Here is a 12,737-nt window from a genome sequence, read left to right as displayed (position 1 = left end):
AGGAAATTATGCCCAGTGATAGGATAGTCTCAGCTTGACTCCCAGAATTAGAAAAACTACACAGGCTCCCTCAATAAACAGAGTAATAGATATAGAAAGACTCCTTCAGTCAACCAGTTATTTAGGGCCTGCAAAGTGCTGGGGGCTGTGCCAGAGACCAGAGCACCAGAGACAAACAGGACAGCAGGTTCTGAGCTCCATCAGAGGGCTGCACAATGCATGTGCCAACCCAGACCTTAGCTGCCTCTGTCGGCAGGAGCAGCCCCTCCTTCAACAGAAATTACTTCTGCAGTTACCTACTATTTTGCAGTTACCTACTTTTACTGTTACAGCTATGCTCTGGGAAGCATATTAAGCTTTGTGAGCAACACAAATATCCTTAGCCTTGTCTTCAAATAAAAATTCAAAATAGGTGAGGAGCCAAGATACATAGAGACACTCAAAAAGATAAATTAGTAATGAAAGAAAGTCATATCTTCTACTGTTCTGAAATATTCTATATCTTGATCTAGGTAGAGGTTACATGAATTTTATGTAAGTTTGTGTATATCTAGAGAGAGAATCATTAAAGTATATACTTAAAATCTGTATAGTATTTAAAGAGTAAAAAAAGATTAAAATTATTTATTTTACATTTATATATATCCTCATAAAATTCCAAGAATAATTTGAACCTTTTTTTCAAATATATGCACAATTACCAGGTTACAAAATAAATAAGAGAAAAAACTGGAGGAAAGAAAAATAAAGGCAGGAAATAAAAATAAGAAGCCAGAGTTAATGCTATTACCCCCCAAATACATGCCATGAAGTCTTACTTGTTACTTGTGGTGGGCTGCAATTCTGGCTCCAAGCCTATGAAAAGAGGGAGACATGACTCACATGACCACAAGATAAAAACAAAACAGCAGCTCAGGAGAGGCCCAGCTATTCTTGGTTTTAAGGATTGAGAGGCATTTTTCCCATGGGCTTGCATGAAAAGGACACTGTAAAATGTACCAAACTATGTCCCCGATAACATCCATACAATAAATTTAATAATGTTTTTTGCTGGGTTGTTTCATTTGAAGTTTTTCTTTTTTCAATGTGGGCTAGTGGTATAATAACAGGAAAAACAATTATATAGAGGCCAAAATGGAACAGACCAGGCTAGGAAGTATTCTTTAGTTCTTATTCTTAGACTATTCTGTTAGTTTCAAAGCAGAGGAGTAGCGATGTGTTGTGGAGAAATTCAGAAAGGCTTCATTAAAAAGGAGATACTCACCTGGGCTTTGAATAAAGATAAGAAGCCATGATCCCGGTTGACAAGAATGACAAGGTCATTTCAGGGGGGACACAGGAACATGTAGAGACCAAGAAGTGGAAGAAAGAATGTAAAGAAAACCACCAGGTTAGGCTGGTTTAGGAGGAAAACAATGGGCAAGAACACTGAAAAGGGAAGTGGAGGCCAGGCATGGGAAAAACTGTAGGCCAGGCTAGGAGGTTCATTCTTCATCTCAGAGATAAAGGGTAGAGGGGCACTGAAATATTTCAGGCTTTTGGACAGAATGATATTTTTTTCTAAAATCTGTTAATATTGAGGGACATTCATCTGACTACCTTTGCCCAGATTGATCAGAAAAACATGAAGGCAAACAAATTATACACACTTCCCCAAGGACTAGATGATGACTCTTCGAGGAAACATCAATGTATCCTCAGTTTGCCTGTACATAAGGTTAAAGAAACGGCTGAAGATCATTATTTCTAAGGCAACAATGAACCCACATCCACAACCATCAGTTAAGTTAGTTCTCTCTCCTGGGCCATGGTTTAAATTTAGGCTGTGGTTTGAAACAACAACAGAAAGCAGCTAAGGAAACCAGGAAGGAAGCTTTGGATCTTTCTCAAAGCAACATGGAAAAGAAGGGAGAGATGGAAAACAAAATATCTTGAGAGGGGTTGGAAAAGATGACCTACTCCTGGCACTAAACACATAAAAGGCGAGGAATGTTTATGCGTAAGCTGGAGAGCAAGGCTGCCTCCCTGGCCTTCCCGCTGGAAAGGAACCATGTTGCACAGACCTATATACCGGGGGCATCACTCCCTCACATGACTTGGGTTGCTAAAGAGAGGAACACGCAGGCATTCCAACTGCCCTTTCTTTACAGAGAAAGGCGATCTCCTGCCATCTCTGGATCCAAGGATTGCTAATAGCTATTTGGAGTACCCCATGTTTGGTCCCTTCATTTCTTTGCTATGTTTGCAAAGTCAGCATACCTCACAATTATGTGTACCGTTTTGAGCCTTGTACAAAACCCTCAGATTCCTTTTTGGAATACCTTTGTGTCTCTTTGTGTGTCTTAACTGCTGGGACAGTCATGGTGAACCTCCTTCACAGTCCATGAGGAAAATTAAACGAATACAAAGGCATTAGAATCTTTCTTCTATTCTGATCTGGTTGATTAATAACATGTATATTGTTTCCTGTTTTGAACAATTTACCCCGTCTTTGAAAATAATCATAATAAGAGGCTCTATTTGCTGGCCAAAGGGGCTGCCAAAAGCTGAGACATAAGGTCTCAGACTGGAAATAACATCCACTCCCAGTCTTTTGGAAGCCCAAGTTCTTTCACTGGTAGCTGAGAGACAGTGTCATGTCGTGCCATAGTGCCCATAGGCACAGCTTGGTTTCTCTAGTTCTCCATCTGGTAAAACGGTCTGTAGGTTAAACACTTCTGGTGCCATGGAAAAAGCACTTGACTAAGAATAAAAACAAAACCTAAATTCTCATTCCAACTCTACCATTTACGATTATAATGACACTGGGTTAACGCTTGCTTTTCTCTGATTTTTCAGCTATAAAATGAGACTTACAATCCTTTTCCTCTACATCCTATGGGTTAGCGCTGAGAACAGAATCTCGATCATTGAGAACATGAATAACTTTGTCACCATAAAGCCAGTACATACAAGCAAGAGCAATCAATCACTTTTACCTTAGTGGAGCTTTGCTTTGGAGAAGTTTAGAAAATCTCTGTTTGGAGAGAAACTTTCATAATGGGATAATTTCTACAGGGTCTTAGATCTTTGTTGACAGAAGGAGATTCTTCATGTGACAGTCTCAGGGTGAGGATTTCCTCATTTCATCAGTAGATTGTGATGTTACTCTGCCTCTCTGAGTGTGGGAGTTGGTGGAGATGAAGGAGCCAGGAACTTTGTTAATAAATCAACCCTGAGGGCGGTTCTCTCTTGTAACTTCACATCTTATGTAAGGTAAATGATGAAAAAAGTTTCTTTCTCTTACATTGTACATTGGCCCATTTCCATTCTTCCAGCCATGTAGATATGCAGACTGGAATAGAGCCTGGACATTATATAAGGCAGCCCTTGCACATGAAGGATGACCAATGGGCAGCTCCAAGGCTAAGGGACTCATGCAAAGTTAGCTAACCTGCTAGCCAATGGGGCTCATACAGTTTTCAAGCTCACAGATGTCTAGGTCTAAACTTAGCTGAACTTATGAGACTCTGGGTAGCTCTGAGATAGCTACTCACCTTCCTATGACTTTGTTTACTCATTTAAAAATAGATATGGAAAATGATCCTACCTCAAAGGGCTCTGGGGTAGTGTGAGCAATAAGAGACGGTGCCTTGCCAATTCACATTTCTTTATAAGCACTTTTCATGATTGCCATTTAATTAGAATAAAAACGTTTGAATTAAAGTCTAAGTTTTAGGATGATTTTAAACCTGCAGTTAGCTTATTTAGATGCATTATATATGATACATGTATGTTATAATATATAACATGTAATATATAGTACATATAATTATATGCACATATAATATAATAAAATGATTTTGTACCTTTTGATAATACAGTAGAAACCTCCATAGTTAACCAACTCCCTACTTTGACCACCTCCTTAAGTTGACCTAATTTTTATAGGCAGTAAAGTACATGTATTTATCAGTACAGCAGGCCTAATTCCTTGGACCACCTTTGTATGTTGACCAATTTGTCAATTCCTTGGGAGGTCAACCTAAAGAGGTTCTACTCATATTTATGATACATGCAACATAGTTATAACATACTGTTGTGTTAGTAATATATATAATAAATATATAATATATTTCCAGTAGCTAATATATATATATATACACACATATATGCACACATACATATTACATATACACTGTGCTATGGACACTGAAGACATAATTACTATTACCAATAATTTGCTGAAAATTCAAAATAATCTAAATTATTAAAATTTTTAATTAATAAATTGTATTTCTTTGGAGCATTTAAAACTTAATTTTTTTAAATCACAACTGTATACATTTATAGGGTATAATATGATGATTTGATATACAATGTGGAATATTTCAATCAAACTAACCATCACTTCACTTACTTTTGTGGTAAGACATTTATAATATACTCTTACTTGATTTGAAATGTACCCTTGCATTTATACATTATGTGAGATCCCAAATACCCTCTCCTGCCCTCTCCCCTGTCTGTCCTCTCCCCTAATTCATTCTGGATTGTCTTTGTGTTTTATCATTCATATGAATGTGTAAGTGTTTATATATTGGTTTCATAATAGTATTGAGTACATTGGATACATTTTTCCCATTCTTGAGATACTTTACTAGGGAGAATATGTTCCAACTCCATCTAGGTGAACATAAAAAATGTAAATTCTCCATCTATTTTATGACTGCATATTATTCCATGGTATACATATACCACAATTTGTTAATCCATTCATGGGTAGATGGACACTTAGGCTGCTTCCATGATATGGCTATTGTGAACTGGGCTGCAGTAAAAATTCTGGTGCAAATGTTTTTGTTGTAAAATGATTTTGGTTCATCTGGGTAGATACCTAGTAAAGATATTTCAGGATCAAATGGTAGGTTAACTTTTAGTTCCTTGAGAATTCTCCAAACTTCTTTCCAAAAAGTCATATTAGTTTGCATTCCCCCCAGCAATATAGAAGTGTTTCTTTCTCTCCACATCCATGTCAACAATCTGCAGTTTGGGGGTTTTGTGATGTGGGCTAATGTTATTGGAGTTAGATGAGATCTCAAAGTGGTTTTGATTTGCATTTCTCTGATGAGTAAAGATGATGAGCATTTTTTCATGTGTTAGTAGGCCATGCACCTGTCATCTTCATAGAAGTTTCTGTTTAAATTTCTTGCCCACAAAGAAATGGGGTTATTTGTTCTATTCTTATTGATTAGTTTGAGTTCTCTGTGGATTCTAGTTACCAGACCTTTGTTGGAAACATAACCTGCAAAAATCTTCTCCCATTCTGAAGGCTGTCTGTTTGCTTTATTTACGGTGCCCTTAGATGTGAAGAAGCTTTTTGGCTTGATTAGATCCCAGTAATATATTTTTTTGGTGTTGCTTCAATTGTCAGGGGGTTCCTTCTCATAAAATATTTCCCCAGGCCAATATCTTCAAGCATTTTTCCTGCACTCACTTCTAGTATTTTGGTAGTTTCTAGAGCAGTTTTATACCTATACCTGTCTCTATATGCACACAAGCTTCCCTGCTGTCACCATCCACCCAGCACAGCAGTAAAATATTGGTTACAATTGATGAACTTACATTGACATCTCATTACCCGGAGTCCATAGTTAATATTGAGTGTTGGCATTATACATTCTGTGGATTTTGACAGCTGTATGATGGCATGCATCTACCATTTTACTATTATGCAAAGTAGTTTCACTGTCCTAAAAATGTGCTGTGCCCTACCTATTCATCCATTCCTCCCCTCAACCCAGAAGAACCTCTGATCTTTTTATCATCTCCATAGTTTTGCCTTATCCAGAATTTCATATAGTTGGAATCATATGCTATGTAGCATTTACAGATTGGCTTCCTTCACTTAGTATATGCATTTAAGGATTTTTCATGTCTTTTCAAGGCTTGGTAACTCATTTTTTTTTTTTTTTAGCACTGAATAATGTATCATTGTCTGGATGTACCACAGTTTATTTATCTACTCACATACTAAAGCATATCCTGGTTGCTTCCAACTTTTGGCAATTGTGAATAAATCTGCTATAAACATCTTTGTGAAGGTTTTTGTGTGGACACAAATTTTTAATTCATTTGGGTAAATATCAAGGAGCACAATTCCTGCATCATATGGTAAGAATATATATGGTTTTGTAAGAAACTGCCAAATGTCTTCCTAAGAGGCTGTCCTGTTTTGCATTCCTACCATGGATGAATGAGATCCCTGCTGCTTTACATTCTCACCAGTGTTTGTTCTCTGCGTTTTAGATCTGGGCCATTCTAATAATAAGTGTGTATCTCATTGTTGTTTTAATTTGCAATTCCTTAATGATATATGATGTTAGTGTCTTTTCATATACTTAGTATCTGTCTATCTCGGGTAAGGTGGCTGTTCAGGTCTTTTGCCCATTTTTATTTGGGTTGTTTATTTTCTTAATGTTTAGTTTTAAGAGTTCTTTGTATATTTTGAATAATAGTTCTTTAGCAGATATGTCTTTTGCAAATATTTCTCCCAGTCTGTGGTTTCACTTCTCATGTTGTACACATTATCCTTCACAGATCAGAAAGTTTTCATTTTAATGAAGTCCAGATTATCAATTATTTCTGTCATGTATTATTCCTTTGGTATTCTATCTAAAAAGTCATTGCCACACCCAAAGCCATCTGGGTCATCTTCTCTGTTTTCTTCTGGGAATTTTATAGTTTTGCATTTTTTATTTAGCTCTATAATATATTTTGAGTTAATTTTTGTGAAGGGTGTGAGGTCATAGTCTAGATCAATTTTTTTTTGCATGACAATGTCCAGTTGTTTCATTACCATTTATTGAAAGACTATCTTTATTGTAATGTATTGGTTTTGCTCCTTTGTTAAAGAGCAATTGACCGTATTGATGTGGAACTATTTCTGGACTCTCCCTATTGATCTATCTGTCTATTCTTTTGCCAATACTACACTATCTCAATAACACAGCTGTGTAGTAAGTCTCACAGTCAGGTTATATAAATAAATCCTCTGACTTTGTTCTTCTTCAAAATTGAATTGGCTTCTCTGGGTCATTCTCCTCTCATACGAACTCTAGATTCAGTTTGTTGATATGCACAAAGTAATTTACTGGGATTTTGATTGGGATTACATTGAGTCCCAATTGGGAAGAACCAACACCTTGACAACATTGACTCTTCTTATTTATGAACATGAAATATCTATTTAATGTTTCCTTGATGTCTTTAATCAGTATTTTGTACTATTCTTCATATAATTCTTGCACATAGTCTATTAAATTTATACCTCCATATTTCATTTATTTGGTTAACAATGTAAATCGTATTTTGTTTTTATGTTCACATTCCACTTATTTATTATTTACATATAGGAAAGCATGGACTTTTGTGTATTAATTCTTTGTCCTTCAATGTGTTGACAATTGCTTATTAATTCCAGGAATGTTTTTGTTAATTCTTTCAGACTTTTTACATAGATGGATTAAATCATCTGCAAACACAGCTTTATTTCTGCCTTCTCCATCAGTATTTTTTTATTTACTTTACTTTTTTTTCTTGCATTAGCTAGAACTCTCAGTGTGATATTGAAAAGCCATGATGAGAGGGGACTTTCTACCATATTTCTGATCTTTGCTGGAAAGCTTGAAGTTTCTCATCACTCAGTATAATGTTAGCTATAGATATTTTGTAGTTGTTCTTTATTAAGTTTAGGAAGTTCCCTTTTATTTTTAGTTTACTGAGAGTCTTTTTATCATGAAATGTTGTTGGATTTTATCAAATACTTTTTCTGCATCCATTGATATGAGTATGCAATTTGTCTTGTTTGCCTTGTTGATGTTATGGATTGTGTTAATCACTTTTTGTATGTTGAACCACACTTGCCAACTTGGGAAAAATTCCAGCTGATTGTGGTGTATAATTCTTTTTATATGTTACTGGATTCAGTTTGCTAATATTTTGTTGAAAAAATTTGAACCTATATTCATGTGATATATTGGTTTGTAATGAATTTGTTTTTCTTTGAAATGTGTTTTACTATAGCTTTAGGGTAAGCTTGGGCCCCTATAATAAATTTGGAGGTATCTCTTCTAATCCTATCTTTTGGAAGGATTAGGATCTTACTTTCTCTTCAGATTGAAGACATTAGTAATGTTTGTTTTTTAAATGTTGGTATAATTTACTAGTGATCACTTCTGGGCTCAATTCTTTCTCTTTTGAGAGGTTATTAATTAATGATTATATATTTTTTCTAGATGTAGGCCTATTCAGACTACCTATTTTTTTGTGTGAATTTTGATGGATTGTGAGTTTCAAGGAATTGGTCTGTTTCATCTAGATTATCAAATGTGTGGGCATAAAGTTGTTTGTAGTATTTATTAAACTTTTAATGTCCACAGGATCTGTACTGACATCCCTCTCTTCCTTCCTCCCTCTCTCTCTCTTTCTCCCTTCCTTCCTTCCTTCCTGACAGAGTTTCACTCTGTTGCTTGGGTTAGTGTGCAGTGGCCTCATAATAGCTCATTGGAACCTCAAACTCCTGAGCCCAAGCAATCCTCTAGTTTCAGCCTCCTGACTAGCTGAAACTATAGACAGGCATGATCAGGCTTAACTAATTTTTTAACAACATAGTCTTTTGTTGCTCAGGCTGATCTTGAACCTCTGGTCTCAAGTAATCCTCCAACCTTGGCCTCCCAAAGTGGTTATATTGCAGGTATGAGCCACTGTTCCTAGCTCTCTCTTTCATTATTTGATTTGTATCTCCTCTCATTTTCTTAGTTATCCTGGCTAGAGTCAAAGAATCATCTTTTGATTTGATCATGGTTGATTTGATTTTCTCTAATGATTTCTTGTCAAACTCACTGATTTTTGCTCTAATTTTTATCATTTCTTTGTATCTACTTACATTTGGTTCAATTTGATCTCCTTTCTCTATGAAAGCTTTCTGTGCTGGAAATTTAGATGATTGATTTTAGATAATTATTTATTTTCTAGTGTTTTCATTCAATGCTATGCATTCCCTGCTCAGTACTGTTTTTTGCTTCATCTCACACATTCTGATAAGTTGCATTTTCTTTTAATTCAAAATAGTTTTAATTTCTCTTGCTATTTATTCTCTAAATCTGTGTTATTTAGAAGTATGTTGTTTAATTTCCAAGTATTTGTAGCTTTTCCGACTATCTTTTTTTATTGTTTTCTAGTTTAGTTGCACTGTAATTTGAGAGAAAACATTGTATAATTTTTATTCTTTTAAATTTGTTAAGATATGTTTTATGGCCCAGAATTTAGTCTCTCTTGGTAAATGTTCCATGTAAGCTTGAGAAGAATGAGCAATCTGCTGCTTTTGGATGAAGAGGGTGAAGAAATCTATAGACATCAATTATATCCAGTTGGTTGATGGCGCTGTTGAATTATTCCTTGTCTTCACTGGATTTTCGGCCCACTTGATCTGTTAATTTCCTGAAGAAGGATCTTAAAGAAGGATCTATGACAGTGGGCTCATTTCTTTCACCTTGCAGTTCTATTAACTTTGGCCTCACATGTTTAGCTTTCTCTTGTCAAGAATCTTGTTAAGGATCACTATATCATCTTGGAGTATCGACCTCTTAATCACTATGCAATGCCCCTCTTCATCTCCAACTTTCTTTGCTCTAAAATCTACTCTATCTGAACTTAATACACCTACTTCTACTTTCTTTTGGTTAGTGTAAGTATAGTATATCTTTCTCTTTACTCTTAATATGTGTCTTTATAGTTAAAGTGGATTTCTAATAGACAACACATCATTGGGTCTTAGTTTTTGATCTGCTCTAACAATCTCTGTCTTGTATTATAATTGTATTTATACCAGTCACTAAAATTTGAAGTGATTATTGACATAGTAGAATTAATATCTATCATATTTGCCATTGTTTTCTATCTGATTCCCTTTATTATTCTTTATTTCTATTTTTATCTTCCACACTTTCTCTGCCTTTTGTCGTTTTAACTGAGCATTTTATATAATTTCACTTTTTCTCATTTCCTAGTATATGAATTATACTTCTTTCTAAATTACATTTTTTTAGTGATTACTCTAGAGTTTGAAATACACATTTACAACTAAATCCAGTCTACTTTCTAATAGATCTATACCATTTCACAGGAAATATAATTATGTTTATTTTTTATTTTATTTTACGATAAGTCTATTTCTTTGTATATTTTTATTGCACAAGTTCTTTCTTTTTTATTTCAGATTAATGTGAAGGTACAAACAACTAGGTTACAAACTTTTACAATAAAAGTACCCTATTACAATACATTACTATATTCTCTCATAGTTGTATCCCACACCCAAAAGCCAATACCCTTACATTGTTGAACAGCTTATTTCTCAAATGACTTATACTAGTGTATATGTTCTCAGATAATGCTATAAGATTGCAAAAACTGCATGAAGATAATAGTTTCCCAAAGCCTTATAAAATATATGGGTCCTACCAGAGCTTATGCAAAATCAACCTGAACTTTTATCTATTGTTGTAGGCTATATTCCCATATTGAAGTTTCTATAGACAACCATCACCCAGATGCTCTCATTTCTCACCAGCCTACATGGATTTTCACAGAGAATGACAATTTTCTCTGTATAATCACCACCATTGAGAAATACAGGAACTGGACTTTTTATATTTTGTTTAGTGTTGCTTTATATCTTTTATATTTTCTTTAGTGTTGCTTATGTCTTCCTACCCCTGTGGCCCTTTCCTCTTTTCTGGTCTCTTATTCTAACTCCCAGTTAATAGCCACTCTCTTCCGGAGTCCATGCTAGAGCAAGGACACTTTTGTACTCATTAGGTTGTTAACCAATTCCTACTAAAGTCATAGGTTTGAAAGTGAACCCAATTTTGCACTTATGAGTTGAAAACTCACTAAACTTTGCTGCACAGTCTTCTCATTTATAAAATGAGGTTCATGACAGGGTCTCATAAGTTTGTTGTATCATGATTAAATCTTAACATTAAGTTAATGTTCATGACTCACCCAACACAATTTTGATCTCAATGTCACTCTGGCCTCTTAAATTAGGCTCACTTACACTGGCTTTCTCTTCAGCAGAGTGGAGATAACAGTACCTATTTCATAGTAGTGTTGTTCTGATGAAATAAAATAGCAATGTAAAATGCCTCGATTAGAACTAACACTGAAGGAATGTTAGCTTTTGTTGCCTTCCCTGATAATTTCCTCAATAATAATGCAGTAGAGTTTGCACATCATTGCTTTTTTAGAAGACCCTTCCAATGGAACCCACTTTTAGACCCAAGGGATAAACTGTAATGGTAAGAATTGCAGGCATTGAAGACTGAATTTTGGAGTACAGAGCTATGTTCCTATAATCTCAACCTACAGATAGATATTTCATTAAAATTAAAATGTTGCCCTACTCTGTTCACATATTTCTAAGAGTCTTGATCATCTACATTTTCACTAAAGAGATCCATGATTCAGCACATCTAAAAATGGCTGGACAAATACTCCTCACCCATCATGGGCTACTGTACCCTTCTTAAAGGAATATTAACAATGATAAATCTTTATCTCTCTCCCAGTTGTGACCATCTGCACTTCATACTCCAGCACTTCTGTACTAAATTATAATTAATATGTGATCTGTCTGTGCTACTCATCCATGCTGAGGTCTTTGCCAATCTGTCTGTTCATCCTTGTGTCCCCAGCACTAATCATAGTTCTTGGCATAAAATATGTGCTCTGAGGTGGTGCCTGTGGCTCAGTGGGTAGGGCACCAGTCCCATATACCAAGGGTGGTGGGTTCAAACCCAGCCCCAGCCAAACTGCAACAAAAAAATAGCCGGGCATTGTGGCGGGTGCCTATAGTCCCAGCTACTCAGAAGGCTGAGGAAAGAGAATCACCTAAGCCCAGGAGTTAGAGGTTGCTGTGCACTGTGACGCCACAGCACTCTACTAAGGGCAATAAAGTGAGACTCTGTCTCTAAAAAAAGAAAAAAATATGTGCTCCGTTAATATTTATTAATTAAATAATACATTTGATGAGCATTAACGTTAGTTAAGCATAATACCTGGTTTAGTCTTTGTCACAATGTTATGAAATGGGTGTTATCACCATTCCTAATTTATAGACCGCAGGACCAAGTCTCAGACTGTTGTTGCCTGTTTAAGTTCCTACAACATAGGTAGCAAAGGTAGTATTTTAAGGCAGGTTTTTTGGCTCAGTGATGCACCAGTCAAGGCTTAACAATTAGTTTTCTAGAAAACAAAAGCCTTGATTTGTAGCATATGCCAGTATTTACATTGTAAATACTCCCATCATGACCAATGTGAAGCTACCCAAGTAACATCAATGGGTTTGCAAAATTCCTGAAATTTAGCAATTGGCTCTCACAGGAACTGGCTTCAACACATCACTGCTTTGACTCCAAATTTGGGGTGTTTCTAGCTAAGGCAAGGCTGGTAGTCAGATTCCTGTCTTAGTGACAGATGCTCCCACCAATAGTGACAGCAAAACCACCACCTGTAACCTCTGGATGTTAATAACCTCTGTTTTCCAGACTATTTTGTAGCTGGCCATATTACTAAAAGCTATACTCATCAGGAATGCTCTTCCTTCCCCTCACCCCTCAAGTCCATTCACTCCTGCCTTTATACATAACTTAAGAAGAAGATTTTAAAGTAAAAGCCTTAAAAAATTACAGTCT

The sequence above is a fragment of the Otolemur garnettii genome, unplaced genomic scaffold (genome assembly GCF_000181295.1).
Source record: "Otolemur garnettii isolate 467f Iridium unplaced genomic scaffold, OtoGar3 scaffold00006, whole genome shotgun sequence".
Lineage (NCBI taxonomy): Eukaryota > Metazoa > Chordata > Mammalia > Primates > Galagidae > Otolemur > Otolemur garnettii.
The sequence above is the reverse complement of the archived record's forward strand: the minus strand, read 5'-3'. Positions refer to the sequence as shown.